Source organism: Neodiprion fabricii, chromosome 3 (genome assembly GCF_021155785.1).
Source record: "Neodiprion fabricii isolate iyNeoFabr1 chromosome 3, iyNeoFabr1.1, whole genome shotgun sequence".
Classification (NCBI taxonomy): Eukaryota; Metazoa; Arthropoda; class Insecta; order Hymenoptera; family Diprionidae; genus Neodiprion; species Neodiprion fabricii.
Genome location: NC_060241.1, coordinates 30,552,696 through 30,568,267, shown reverse-complemented (window position 1 = coordinate 30,568,267; position 15,572 = coordinate 30,552,696). Strand labels below are relative to the sequence as shown.

The window sequence follows — 15,572 nt, the reverse complement described above, 5'->3', positions numbered from 1 at the left end:
GGTACCTACGCCTTCGCACCCCGCGGGCAGCCAGACCCTGTATACGATATACATATACATATACATATACATATACATATACATATACATATACATATACATATATAGACACGAGGCTTACGGTAGCGTGTGGATTATCTAATATCTTACCGACACGCTAGAGGCGAACCGAACTATTCCTGCAGGACTCAAGTCTTACGGAGGTGCTGCAGTATAACGCCGTGATTGCAGGTTCAACTTTTGAGGGAGGGAATAGCCGACGAAAAATGTTCGAATCGATTTCCGTACACCTATTAAGTCTGTGCTCTGGTCGATTTCGAGGGTGACGTATATATCTGCCAAATATCGAAGTCCACGTATCTCAAGCTCGAAAAAGGGCTTGGGAGCCCCGTCCTGTACGCGATTCTGAACGAAAACACTCCGATTCGTTTTCATTTGACGCAGAAATAAAGAAAGGACACGTATTCGAAGAATTTACTATTGCGATTTCGTACAATCCGTGCCATTTCATTATCCTTGCGTCAAGTGAAAATAGGTTGTAGTGTTTTCGTTCGGAATTGCATACAGAATGGGGCTGTTAAGCTGTGAAGATTATACGTCAACGTCGAAATCGATTAAGGCAACCCCTTAACAGGGTGAGATATAACGAGCGTCTATTTTGAAATGGCTTAGGGTATTTTGGGTCGAGCTGGTTATAGAATTAAGCTGGCAAAATTATTGAACCGGAAATTGAATTCAAGTTCTCGTAGGCTCCGATCATCGTCCTGCATTGCGATGAGAGAATTATCGATTTTCGTGTAGAACGTGGCCCTCGAGTCAATGTTACGAAGAATGCTGCTGAATTCGTTTTTCGGAGAAAAAAGCAGAAAAAAAGAAAAACATGCACCTCGAGGTACTCCGGTACGCGTTGAGTATAAATCAAAAAATCATTTGACATACCGTGCAGGGTAATTTGTCAAGAATGGAAAATTATTCTTGGTTCATACCGTATGCAAAACTCGGACGAAAATTACACCCGCACAACTTTCAGTCTTTAATACGAAACTAATTACCATATCCAGAGCTATAAAGAAGGTAATTAACGACAGGATTTGCCTAAAATTCAGACGTGATATCCACCGTCTTAAGCTTGAATAAATGATAAAATTTCGAAATAATTAAGCCAAGTTATAACTTCCTTCATTACTCCGGCTATATATGATGCAGCGTAAGCGTAAAGCCGCTTCAACGTTTTGTGCTGAGCTTTCTACCGTGTTTTTGTAACTTTTTCGATCGAAAGAATAACACCGTCCCATTTCCATATTGAATCAAAACAACAGAAGCACATTGCAAACAGGAAAAAGACTGAGTTTTTATCATCCTAAACGACGCGACTGACGTTTCAATAAAGCCAACGACTTCTGCTACGGTAATTCGTTTTACCTTGGATACCAATCGTCCAAAGGTGGACTTTCAAATGAATTCAAGGTGGAGCTGAGCCGCCACCCTAACAAATACCATACGCAGCTAATTGATTTGAGGTATTGCTTATAAAGTACACGACTGTTAAGTTTCGTAATAATTTTCAACACAGTATTATTCAAGCGTCAATTTCGCCCATCAACTAATTTTTATTCGGGCAAATATCGAATGACTAGTTGCGTGTGAACGATTTGCTATATCTGAACGACAAACATTTCACTGTCACCTGTGTTCATGTTGTTATGTTTTCTCTGGTCGCAAACAGTGTACGTGAAATGCAAAAGCTTAACCCTCGCAACAGGTGGGCCGTGACTTGCGCCCAGAAGAGTTTATGTCCATTGAATATACCCAGAAAGATATATCGGCCATTACCACACGTGTCGAGGTGTACGGAAGTTAACACAATAGAATGTATGACTTTTTCACAAGCACATCGACACTGAACGACCATTTTTTGCCAATGAAAAATGTTTTCTTTCGCCATATTTTTTAGCCTCACGTCACCTTCTCCGATGATAACATTCACTTGGCGTTTAACGAAGCTGTATGAACGAGACGCGAATGTCACGCGACGGAAGATTTGGAAGTCAAGCAAACTGCAGGGTCAATTTGAATGTCAGAGGAAACATTCCCCCAAATGGAAATAGATTTATTAATCTGCATAGTCAAAACGTAGCGAAAAAAACGGCACCTTAACCCTGATCGATTAATATCAACTAACTTTAAAAGTCTCGCTCGGGGTCGGATGCCTGGTGTAACTGGTTTTTGTGCTCGTGCACTCGCTTACTAGTTGTCAGTGTTTTACCATATAATATGACATAGCTGTAGGGGAGACTGGGGCACGATGGACTCCCCAAAAAATTCTGATATCTGCTTCACAGTATACAGAATGAACACTGCCTTTATGCATGTGACGCAAACCGAATCTGCCCGTACGATTTCTCCTGTATAATGTTAAAAATCACGTTTATACATGCATGTAAGTATAACGTATTGTGATTTTATGACAATAAATTTCGTCAAAAAATACCACGGAACAATCAGCTAAGTGCTAACAGATTTGAAACACGACGCACAGCAATTTTAGCTCTAATTGAACGACGTTATTGTCGTGTATTCCTATGTATACTATGCCAACTACTCGCCAGTCGCAATTTGTTGATCCTGGTCGTTCGGTTTATTTTTCCGATTCAAAATGTTATCTGAAGCATGCATATTGGTTTGATGGTACAAAACATGACGTTTTCAATAATCAAACTTGTAAACATGAAAATTAGTCCTGAAAGTCAAAAGTCACCAGGTCAAGGACCTGGACAGCCAGAATTACGGAGCGCTTGTCCTGGAACTCGAGTTGCATCAGAAAGCGGACCCGAAGCGCAGGATCCAGGAGGTAGAGAACCCGGTACTCGACATCTGCGGCGCGCGATTTTCATCCGTCCGCTTTACTGCGCGGTGGTTTCCAGACTGAGGAATTCGGCTAGCTGATTATCGTCTATATGGATCGATGACGTCAAGAGAAAAAAAAAATTTGATGACGTCACTTTCCGAACATCCGACCATCCAAACTTGGGTTTCGAACTTTAATACTATGTATGATTTTGTCGCTTTCACAATTCCGTTGCTTGCCAACTCGGTACTTCAGCTGCTAACAAAGATCAATCGCCGGTAAAAATTGAATTAGGCAAACCGTTGACAGAGTAGAAAAAATATTGGTAATATAAAAGCAATTGCCGCAGTGAAATGCGGATAATTTCAATTCTAGTCAACAAAACGCACAGATCCATTCGACATGCAAGAATAAGTCGAAATTATCGACCTACAATCGCGAGCGGTCTATTTTTACCCGCACAATCTCAACCCGTCATCCAATTTCATAAAACACAAAAATTCCATTTCCCACCGATCGTCCCAGAACTGTCAGACTCAACAGGCGAATGTTCTCCGTCCATCGTAAGCTGAGGAACTTTGCCGTGAAAGCTCAAGTAGGTACAAAGCGGATGTAGCAAAGGGGTTAGAAAACCCGGAGGTAATACGAACGTACTTTGAGTGGAGTAGACTTTGGTACACATCGGTACTGGCTTTACACAACCTAATTACGCTTCGCCACAGCTGGAATGAATTAAAAATATAGTTAATCCTTGTAATCCAATATAACCGTGCAAGAATATTCTCAACGATGTTTTTCCGGACCGCTGTGTAATATTTTTTACATCATTAATTATACTCAGGTGTACACGCAGGCACGAATTGTAATTCTTTAGCGAATGCGCTGTAGATTTATACGTTTCTTTTCGATTTGTTAATTATCACCGGTAATGAAACAGAATGAAGAAAATGGCGGCGTAAGCGTAGACGAGTAAATCAACCGGAGAGTAATTGAATGGGTAAAGTACGTAGCACTGTGACAAAACAATTTCAAACACAAAGGGAATCGTTGATCGCGTATTCCTCTAAACCAACATTGAAACTGTTATACTTGGGAAACTCGAGCGATGCAACAATCTCCAGAGTCATGAATAAGCTGGTCCGGCGCTTCAGACCAGAATTTGCATGCTTCTTGTTCATCAACCAGATCTAATGCCCATCCGTTGGCGAGGAGAATGTGAGTACAGGGCGTGCAAGAAGCGGTGAAAAGCGACGATAAACAGCAACAAGGGACAAAAGGTACGAGGGAAATCGAGGATCGTTTGATTCACGGTCAAAGGTCTGATTGAGGAAAGAGTCTTTTTCTTTTTCTCTTTCTTCCCTTCGCTCGGTCATCTTTCATCCCGTGCAGAAAATCGCAACAGCACAGCTGCAGGCCCTTAGACAGGACGTAAAGTGCTACATCTGGTGCACCACCCACCCTCCGATAGATCGCCGTTCGCCAAAAAGTGCCCACAATCAGTCAAGGGCTAAGTCCCTGATATCCGTCAGCAGGAGAGAGCAAGCTATATATAGAGCGTGCCCCGGGCATCGATCGACGAACCTGGGACCTGGAGGCCAATGTGGTGAACACCGTCTCAACCCACCGACGAAAGCCTGGCGATGCACGTGGTTCGGGGGCTCGATGCGTTCGTCGTCTGCTCGCGCGTATACATCCCTGTGATACACAAAGTGAACTTGCTCGTCAGGACTTTGGATGCACTCCCAAAGTTAGCCTGGATTTGTCTCTCGCGCTCCGGGACGCCGAGAGTTAACGCTGCAGTCAGCTGTGCTTACACACGTTACCAACCATACCGAAGTACACGCGACGTTCGCTACGGGGATCGAGGACTCGATATCACAGCTACTGAAATCCCGACCATTTCTTCCTTGGTAAATTAAGATCGACTTCCCTACACCGAGCTTTTCTGTATTTTACGAATGACGTCGCACCCCCTAATCCGCTCTCGGGTTACAATCGATGGAATTGAATTACGATTTTTCGTCAGGATTCCTTTTTGTCACCCTTTTTTTTCGACGTCGCCTGCACGGCGTCTCTTTGCTCGGACTCTTCAACCACCCAACTTGCAAAGTTTGTAGCATATGTACCTAAGTCGTAGCATAAGCGGGTCACGAAAGATCTAACAAGTGTCGAGTACCTACACCATATTTATCGCATCAGCGTGAACAAACGAATTTGAGAAATTTTTAATCCCTTAACATTATGCATCGTGCACGTATATTCACGGGCCGAAGCGTAACGCGGTTGGTTGCCACACAATATAGCGTTATGTACGACGATGTATGATATAAATATGTATACAGATACGCGTGTATGCTCGCGGATGTTACACAGGCTAAGCTAATTTGCACGGCTAGCTAATAGGTACCGCGGCGCTTTGAATTTAGTCGGGTTGAATTCTGCATCAAACGCGGGGCATAGAGGCCCAAAATGAGTGGCTTAACGTTCAGCCGGCCGTCATCAGAAACGTGGACGGAATATATTTGCCTCAGATTTTCCCCCATCCACGATTCAGGGATTCGTCCCTGAGTACTTCGAATCTTTCGTGAATACCGTGCATGTATACTAGCTGAACGTACACCTGCGGAACGGGGCTAAGCAGCCAGCGATCAAGTTCCCTTTCTCTTAATCTGGCAAGCCTGAAGCCTGAAAGTAAATAGATTTCGGCTCTAGCAAAGCTTTACTCAGAGGCAACGGAGCAACTACCGTCGCGCGAATTCTGCTTCCCTTTCACGCTTTCCTTCGGTATGTAACGCCTATTTTCACGTGTATATAAGTTTCATGGAAAAAGCATAGAAAAGCACAAACATGTCAGGGGAAACTTACTTATAATTGTTGCGAGCTCGAGCACAAAAAGGTGAATTTCAAATAGCTAATCGAAATTTCCAACTTCGGCGTCAGATTTCACGAAACGCTCACCCTCTCTCCCGGATTTCCGGACGTATATTCCAATCCTGCATCTGCTCACGACGCGTCGTCATGAGTTTTTTTTATTTTATTTTTACTCTTTTTCTGCCCACCACCAAACAGCTTGCCAACCTGAACGTTATTCGATCGTCAGCTACGAATTAATTCACCTTCTGCGGTGTGGACTCGAAAAAAGAGGACGAAGATTCGAATACGGAGAACAGATTCAAGTCTAGTTTCAATTCTTTCGACAGTATCGATATTGCTGTGGATCAACGAAAAAACGTCAAAAAAAACAGTCATTTCTAACGAATGCAGGATGCAAAAAATTCCAGGATCATCAAATACATATCGCTGCTTGGTAATTCATTCTAAGACCCGTTATACACTTGTAATACTGCGGGGAAATCGTTTGTGGAATGTTTAGCTTCGATAACAAACACATTTCGCACGATCGGTAGAATGAACAAAAACGGCACATAGAAGAAAAACACGTAGGGACGTAGCAGCGGTGTGAGAAAATGGAGAAGATGAAGAATAAGAGGGTAAAATCGATGCGTGAAGTGAGAGAAGAAAAATAAGAGGAAAAAAAAAAGTGAAAATAATGCAGGCATGAATAACAAAACAGAGCGTGCAAAAGCGGACGTGATTTCCACGCAACCGATGTAAAAAGAACGCGAATAAAACACTTCTTGGCATCGGAGACACAGCTATTGCCAATTGTTTGCTCAGGCATTTGGTCCCGCGATTCCGATGGGAGAAACCTTAGAAACTGTAACCTGAACAAGCTGCACACAGTTACGTAACAATAATGGAAAGCCTTCTCGAGTCGAGCGAGTTGGCGGACGAGTTGCGATATCTATGACGAACCCTGCCGAACATACAGTTATAGGCACGTGTGTATGTATACCGCATACATACGCCAGCGATCCCGAAACTCCGCAGCGACGTTTGATCCCGGAACAATTAAGTCGGCCTTGCGACAAATTGTCAAGCCCCTGAATTTCTCCGTTCGCCCATATTGTTTCGATTCAATTCACAGTCGACTCGATAAAAGTAATTAATGGGGTTGTTCCCCGGGTTTTCTATGAACGAGTACCCTAGAAAATTTGGTTGGGCGAATCCTCTCGCGCATATAATACGGTGAAACGATGATTGAAATTCTCCGCCCTTCGACCCTCGGAGTCAGAGATCCGCAAGTTTTCGGTAACACCGGCCGAAAACACATGGAATGGAGAAATCTGGAGAAAGGGGAAGAACTTTTTCCATCGTGATCTCGGTAATTTCCTTCGAGAATTTTGGGAAAATCGCCGGGGTAAAAGGGGGGCCTGTGGCGTATCGTCGCGTACAGGACTCGGAGACGCCGTAACCCAGACTCGGGGGCGTCTAAGGGTAATTTGGATCGCGTCACGTCAGACTGCTGCGGACATCAAAGAGTTGATTACAATGTTAGGGAGCAGCCCTACATGTGGCGATGTGGTATCAACCGGCGCATCGCTCTCCCAACACCGACAACGGTCACACTGCTTGCATACACGTGTCGCCCGCCTCCTCATTGACCCCCGATGGCCAAGCTAAACTCCGGCTGATCCAATCAGAACATCGGCCGACGTCGTCGTCGCGTTCTACAATTCTCAAATATCCCTCCTGCAGCCGCGAACGCTGCTTTCATGCGGTGAGCCGCGGCTCGATGGCTCGACCGGTGAAAACCTTCAAACTCTCGGGGGAATCAATTATTCCTTCTATACCTAGCGTACCGTGTATCGCCAAAAACACGACCCGCGGTAAACTTTTCCCTTAAAATTTGTCCGATGTATTTGTCAACTTTTTTTAACGGTAGTATTTCAGGTAATATAATTTGTACCGATTACTGTTCAACTTTTAAAAGTCCGCGATTTTACAAAATTTCAACATCAGTCAGATGTAACGAATTTGATTCTCTTTTAGGAGGTAGTATATGATTATTGTCAATGCCGCAGTGAAGTTAAAATCCTAAATTTACCAAGGGATTCGTTTGTCCGACGATTTCCGATCGACGATTCATTCGATTCAAATAACGAAGAGGGTACAATAAATTGTACGTTCTCTCAGACGACGAGTATCATCCGTACCATCGATTCAGCAAATACAATTATAGTAAAAAGTTTGCAAACGCAAAATGAATGTGAAACTTGATAGATGGTTAGTAGACGATACTTTCATCGACTAGCGATAACGGGAAACGGTTGATTTCCCCTTTTCCAAAAAACTTATCAGACAAGAACAATTGTATCGCGTCGCCAAATATTGTACCGACATTACGGGATGTAATCGACAAAAAATGTCACACCGCCATGCATCGAGCGTCCATTGCGTGTAATTCTAACGAACGTATAATACACTTAAGACGGGAGGCGAATGCCTTCCCCTAATCCCAGAGGGTTGGTTTACCCAGGTAGCCGGTGTAATATGACGGGTCGAATTAACGCGAACTCGGATAGGAATCTCAGCAGTGCAGCGGTCGCGTTACGAAGGTGGTGATCCGGGGTGTATCATTCGGCACGATACCTTAGCCTTAGTGCTTCGTGTCGGGTTGTGCGTGTGGAAAAGCGTCTGCGTAAGACGCAAGGCGTAAGGCGTAAGGCGTAAGGTGTAAGGTCCGACTGCAGACAGACGGGCTGTGATTGCGTATCGACCGTTGGCGCACCCTGTCAGTTCGTAACCCGGCAGCTCCCTGCGGCCTGTGCGAATAAAGCAACAGGGTGAATTTGAATGTAGCCGGAAAATTGAGGAAGAGAGATATCCCGGCTCAGTCTCGTAATGCCTCGCCGAGACTTGTCGAAATGAAAAGTTACGAATCAACGTTTGATATAACAGACGCTTCAGGGTTATCGTTACGAAAGAATTAATAATAATAACTCCTACCGATACCCCGAAGTGATTCTTTCCAGAAGTTACAGCGTTTCGTCTGAAAAAATATCTCAGGGAATTGTTGCGGACCACGGAAAAAATCTGTCAGATTTTATCCTCGGAATGAATTGTGCGAGAAACAATAAAGAGAGAATTATAACGAGCTGTGCCATGCTTAGTTTCAAATATTTGGTTGAAGTATGAACAAATATATGTGTACTAACAAATATTATAATCGAGAACTTTCCTATGTGAAAAAAAGGCACAGTAGTCAATGCATGGTCGGAATGTTAAATGTAAGGACTGATTTGTAAAAATATTTGTACAGAAGATGTGTAACGACAAACCAATTAATCGAGATCCTAGGTTTTTTTTTAATAATTCCATTCGCAGAAAAATTATTTTAACAGAACGAATTTATAGGAAAGGAAAGCATGACGAGTGAAATGTCCGCATGAACTCAGTTGACTTGGTCCTACGATTTGCGAAGAAACTATCAAACTAAGAAGTCGAAATTCCGAAGAAAAAGACCAGGTACATTTTACATAGTTAAATTATGCGAAATCGCGAACATCGTTCACACCGAATTCATTGAATTATTCAAAATGCATAAGTAACACGCGTGGCTTGAGACCTGAAAAGATATCGTTCGGATTTATTAATCCTTAATTTGCCTATCTCAAACATGCAAGGTTACCTGTATCCATTGTTTTGTAGCAACTAAGTTCATAATATTCAGAGCCTCGATTAGGGAAACGAATGTATATCCGATGGTATCAAAAGTTTAACGGGTATGCGCCTGCTGTGCGTATAATCTGGCACGCACCAAGTATGACTTTCCGCACAGCTATTATATTTACGTCTTACTGGAATTACTTGTATCCATTACACAAGCGGTCGTTAAATATTCCCACGCAGGCGTTCATGTGGAGAGAATTACCAGACAGGCATCATATTCCTCGAGCGAACGGCAGACTCTGAACGATAATCATAAGTCGCGAGCAAATTTTTTCACAGAGAGCCTCGAGTAGCATAATCGCAGCAGGTTCGCCAAAAGTTTAATTAAATAGTTTGATTGAGCTTACCGCTGACACGCAGAGAAGAAAGACAAGTACCGGAAGTCCGGTTAATCGAGCTCTGGCGTGAGGTCGAAGACTTTTTTAATCGAACTCTCTCATTTATTTCTCACCTCCAATATTCCATTACAAAGTTTCGACAGTGGCTTTTGACGCAAAAAAAAACAAACAAACAAACATTATACGGCATTTTTCATCTGCATGGATGAACATAAAAAAATAAATATACCATGGGTCCATTTAATTTTTTACCGACTGTATATTTATTTGATTCTACGGAAATGAGCTGGATACAGTAGAAGAGAAGATTTTGTTAGAAACTTGAAAACTCATTGCGTTCGACTAATAATAATTTCTTTACTCAACATTGCGAGTTTCGTTTATTCAAGATATACATACTTATGTAGACTTTTTACAGAACGTTGGATAAATCATTCGTTTGAGTTGCGACGTATTTTTACATTTCTAGCAATTTATTTATTCCAAATTGTGAATGGCTCTCTTCGCGATTTTATTTCTTCGACCCAATATGATTTGCAGCTGAATGAATGCCGCGGATTCGTATTCATTTGAAAAGCTTCGACTGTGGACTAAATCAACAGCACGAGAATTTTCACACCAATTTTTTTTACAGGTACTCGATTATTTGCACGCAATAAATGTGGAACGCCTGCAGCGTATATTTATCTTCGGATAAAACATGATTGGTGCAAAAATCAATAACATCGAATTGAGGATTAGCTTCGCGAGTTCGTAACCGGTTTGACAATCCTCACTCTGAGCCAATATTTTTTATCTCTTGACGCACGACAAGTCAGACGCGACCCAACACCATTTTCCACAGTTGTAAACTTCAATGCGTCTTATTCTCATCCATACCCATCACCCGGCCGGTATACATATATCTCAGTTATACCGGCGAATTTCATCCCTTCTATTTTTATATACAGGGCTCAATTTATACCACCTTTCACAAATCCTGCTCACGAAGCATTTTTCAGAATTCTTATTCTTTTTATAACTATAACGCACAAACATGGCATTTTCGCGAGTAGAAGGATTATACGATAAGAAATAATCATCTGTAAATATATTGTGAACATTTTAAGTCGACAACTGAAAAATTTCCAGTTTGCCATACTTTCTAAGATTAAAAATCTCTGCAGGTGGAATAAAAATTAGCCAGAGTTCTTTCCACACACTTTTAGCGCGCTCAGTTAATAATATATATAATGTATTATATACGTAATAATAATAATGTTAATATTATATTTTCGATTTTTATTTCTTTTTTATTTTACATTTATCCATTCTCTTTACTGAGTTAAACCTCCATTCAATTATTCTCACTGCCCGTCATAAGCTCATGAAATTTTATTCCTGCTCATGTGTGTTAAAAGCTGTGACTTTTTTTTTAACATTTCTTTTTTTTGTCACGATTGCAAGAACCTTCACATCCAGCCAAAAAAATACCAGCAACTATGATACAAGCGATTCGCTTCTACGTTTTAATTTCAACCACGCATCGGTGATTTGTCCAGCGCGTGGTGTACAATCAATTTTCCATTAACCGTATTGATTTGCGAAAACCTATTCGATCCTTCCGGTCCGAAACGCTTTTAGCTGTTTGTCATTTCTCGCTGATTTACTTTTAGTGCTTCCACTCGAAATTGTTGACGGCTGATGCTTATCTCCGCGATTCGGTAATCAACTTCAGGAGTGACCGAGCCCATGAAGAGGGAACCCGACGCAACTGGGTCCGTCGGTAATTCACAGGACTACAATACGAACCGGAAATCGGACCGTGAACCGAGAGTATTAGGTGTACGCGTAATTTGTCACCCGCGCGAGAATCCGCGAACAATTCCTCTTTATCCCCGGCATTCTTCCGAACATCTATTAATCACCGTTTTCATTTTTTTGCAAATTTTACGAACTCAACTTTTGCACCTGACAGCTAGAGCGCGTAGAGCTTTTGCAAATCGAAATCTCCCGTCACGTTAATAAATAGTCCTTTACTTTCGCCCTGTCATTTTTCTGCTCATTAATTTTTGCCTCGTTATAATATCTTGCAAGCTCAATTCTCATCCGAAAGTCAATTTACCCATTTGAAAAGTGTATATACCTACTATCTTATTACCGGGCCCATAAACGGAGAGTTATTGTGCATCGTAGTTTCATCATGACTTGGGCAACTTTTCAAGTAAATCACCTGGAAGCTGCTATCGCATATTGTCTTGCTCCGATCAATGCTACCTGTAGAATCTGAAACGTTTAGCGTTACTCGGTATTTCCGTATGTTAAGATCTCTTCTGTCTTGTATTTTGATCTTTATCCATGTTTATCCGTTCTCAGATGTTTAACTTAGTTCTCCCTTGGGATTTCTACCCCGTATATTGTCCCGTTATAGCTATTTTGAATTTTTTGTAAGCTTATTTTTCAATCGAAAAATTCAAGTGCTGCAGCGCTTATACCATACTAGAACGCATTACACATTCAATCGTTGAATTGAAATAAACCACTCATTTTTTCTACTGTAGGCTTTCAAACTTTTTTCCCCCTTGTAATTTAACAACTTCATTTTTTTTTTATTCTTTTTTATTTAATAAGGCCTTACTGAGACTTCTGAATTCGTTTGAAAACAAATTGTGAGTATCTTTCTACACCTTTAAGTGAACATTGGTTCGAGAGAATTCCACTCAACTTTTACATGAATACTTCGCGGGTAGATATCATTCAGCGGGAAGTAATCGAGGGAGTTTATTGTTTCCTGCCGTACGATTTCGTAATACAAGCGAGAAAATTTGTTTGTACCTGTTGCAGCGTTCCTTATTTTAATTACTTACTTGTTTCACTCTATTTACTTATTTTATTTAAAAATTATCCAAGTAACACACCCGCAGATCAATAGTGAATTTGCGATACTTCGTCAAACTCGGGGCGTTTGAATTCCGAAATTCTGCAAATGCAAAACTGACGCATTCGCTATATACTCGTCCAATGCCTATTGTAAGTCCCTCGCTTTTGCCCCCCTCGCTATTCTTTTATCCCACCCTCATTGCCGAGATTTTTCCTTATAACCAACACACCTGAAGGACCCCCGCGCATATATCGGTACGATCTTACACAATCTGCAAACAGCTTCCCCTCCGACAAAGTAACAAAAGGATGTCGAGAACATTGTCGAGTCGAGTGGATTGCTCTGGACTAATACTCGTTCCGGTAATTCAGACTCACAGAATGACATTTCCTTCTCAACGGTAGTTGAAAGTCCTCAGACGAGCACCAACCTTTGAGATTACTTTGTACCTGATAAAAACTTCGCTTGCCGATCAAGATACTCTACCCGATCCAATTTGTACGCAACAGGTATTCTATCTATATGTGCTAAAAATATCGCAAATATTGCAAATACTGAACTGTCAACTCGGCATTGTGCGGAGGAAGTTTGATTACGAACAATTTTTCGTGTACAGCAGGCGATGGGAAAATGCTTTATACCCTACGGATAGATGGGTAAATCGTAGTAAAAATTAACAGAGAAGCGGAGCGACGGGGTAGCAAAAATTGGTCTCATTGAATACAAGCGAGTGTAACGAGAGGAATTCGGTATGGACAATGAAAGACTGAATTGTTGCGTTGTAAAACTTACCTTCCACCGTCTCTGCAATCTTCAGTTCCACTTGAGTGTTAAAAAGATCGGGTATCCGTCAGCTGGGCATTCTATTCTTCTGGTCGTCTTTTCTATTCCTCTATTTCAACATTAATCACCACCCGCTGCTTACCACTATCACTGATTTTCTGGAATAATTTCATTATTTATCACATAAACGATTGTTCGATATCCACTAAAAATTCACTCGCGCGCACCGTTAACTAAAGCTACGCAGGCTACGCGTAGCGCCTGCAAGCGCCGCACGGTCGCTACACTAACTGGCGCTTTCAATTGAATTTCGAACTCCGCAAGCTCGTAACCAATGAAATTCAAGCCAGCGCCTGCGCAATCGCGAGTTACAACCAATCGCATACCGCCAAACGCCGTCTCAAAGACAATCTCCAAATCCCTTAGATTTCTTGTTTTTTTCCACCTCCGTATTTTTTGTTTCGACGTTTCGATTTATAGTGCAAATCGTATACAGAAAGCATGTGATATTAATTTGTTGCGCACGATCGTTATTTAATTTAATTTTTTTCAATATATAAGTGATCTTAATCTTATACAGAAACTGTGGGAACCTATTATCGCGTACAATCAATCTTGTTGAGAGGGAGGGGAGTTTGGAGGTAAGGGATCGAAAGTTATAAAACATACTCGCACCAGCCTAAAACTCATTTCGGAAGAATAAACAAGAAGCAAAAAATTCTAAAAGAATAATAAATGGTATTCTTTTCCCCTTGTGTTTCGGTATTTCATTTATTGTAAAATCAAGCTTCGTTTGTAATTTCCGTATAATTGCCTCAAGCTATAATAAGTTATACCTTCTAAGGAGATACACCTGCATTACCTCAATATTTCGGATCAATACCAGCAGGTGATTAGATCACGCGATTTTCAAAATTACAGCCCACATTCACCGGATCACATTACAATCGAATCGTTAAAAATTTATCGTAATGACATGCATTATTCATTTATCGTTCACCCACCGCGTGAGTTTTAAAACAGACAATGCAATTGCTCGCCGTCATATTCAAATCAAATAAATTGCGTATAGGTACGTATATAGTTATATACCACAGATATATCCCCGAGAGTTTCCGCGCAAATAATTCAATGCGTCGACACCGCACTATCCTTGTCGACAAAATGCACGCGTTATTAAAATGCTAATATCTGGAGACGAGAAATCCTTTTTCCGGTATGTTCAAGCTCACCATTCAGATAATCCACTATCGTTAGAATCGACGAAGAGGAAACATCCCCTTTACCACAGAGCAGAAGACTAATTCACTAAAAAGCACATCTCACAATACTCGAAGCACAATTATTATTGCCACGTATTAAACACGATCGTAAACATTAGGTGTAATCGCGTAAAATCGCGTCGGCACTCCTGCCTCTGCGAGAGATCCGAGTCGACTGCCAGTGGTGTACCTCGCACATTCTTTTGTTTACTGTTGATATCGGCACGAAAGGTTAGGCCTACGGCCTTGTCGATGTATAGGAAAAGGACGTTTCTTCTACATCTTCGTTTTCCTCGCTCCATTCTTACGAGAATGAAGCTTCTACCGCATACGTTGAAATTAGGGCATGAATACACACACCGATCGCGGAATACGTAACAGCTGCGCGTCTTGGTCGGCCGTCGATTTCCTCCCTTGTACGTTCGCGACGCGACGTATAATTCCGCAGTAATAAGAAACTTCACAAATTAATGACGCGTATTGAAGGTGAAGAAATAAACCACGAAGGACTTGACTCTACCTAAAATGTCAAGTGTCAAAACATTTTTTCCCTGCGCAATGAAATGCACCAGAATCTAATAGTGCGACGTCAAATCACTTATTCTGGCACTTATACTGCTTGCCTTATAACAACCGTTTGTATGAAGAATATAGAGGAGTTATTACAAATATGTACGGAGTATATTTCCTGGTGCTGTTACGCACGGTTTTACGGTTTTACCGGAGTGTGTGATGATGAATTTATGCAACGGGAAAGTTAAGTTTTTTTATGTACTTGATGTCAATAAACGATCAACCACTAGAGCGTATCACCAAAATTGCTTTTTGGTAAATTGCTTATTGGCTGAGAGCCATATTACCGTGTATATAGTAACGAATGTGTATGGATATAAACACGCGCACTTACG

The 15,572-nt window shown here is 41.6% G+C and overlaps 1 protein-coding gene across 7 annotated transcripts in view; it reads right to left on the bottom strand.

The window, feature by feature from the left end:
- The window catches only part of LOC124178820 (voltage-dependent calcium channel type A subunit alpha-1), a 118,321-nt gene extending 103,480 nt beyond the window's left edge, over positions 1-14,841 (bottom strand). For all 7 annotated transcript variants that reach the window (XM_046562502.1, XM_046562503.1, XM_046562506.1 and 4 more), the window contains exons 1-2: positions 14,635-14,841; positions 13,412-13,560 (exon numbers count right to left, since the gene is read on the bottom strand). The gene's annotated coding sequence lies outside the window, so the exon portion shown is untranslated. The remainder of the gene's footprint in view (positions 1-13,411; positions 13,561-14,634) is intronic.
- Positions 14,842-15,572: the final 731 nt, after the last annotated feature.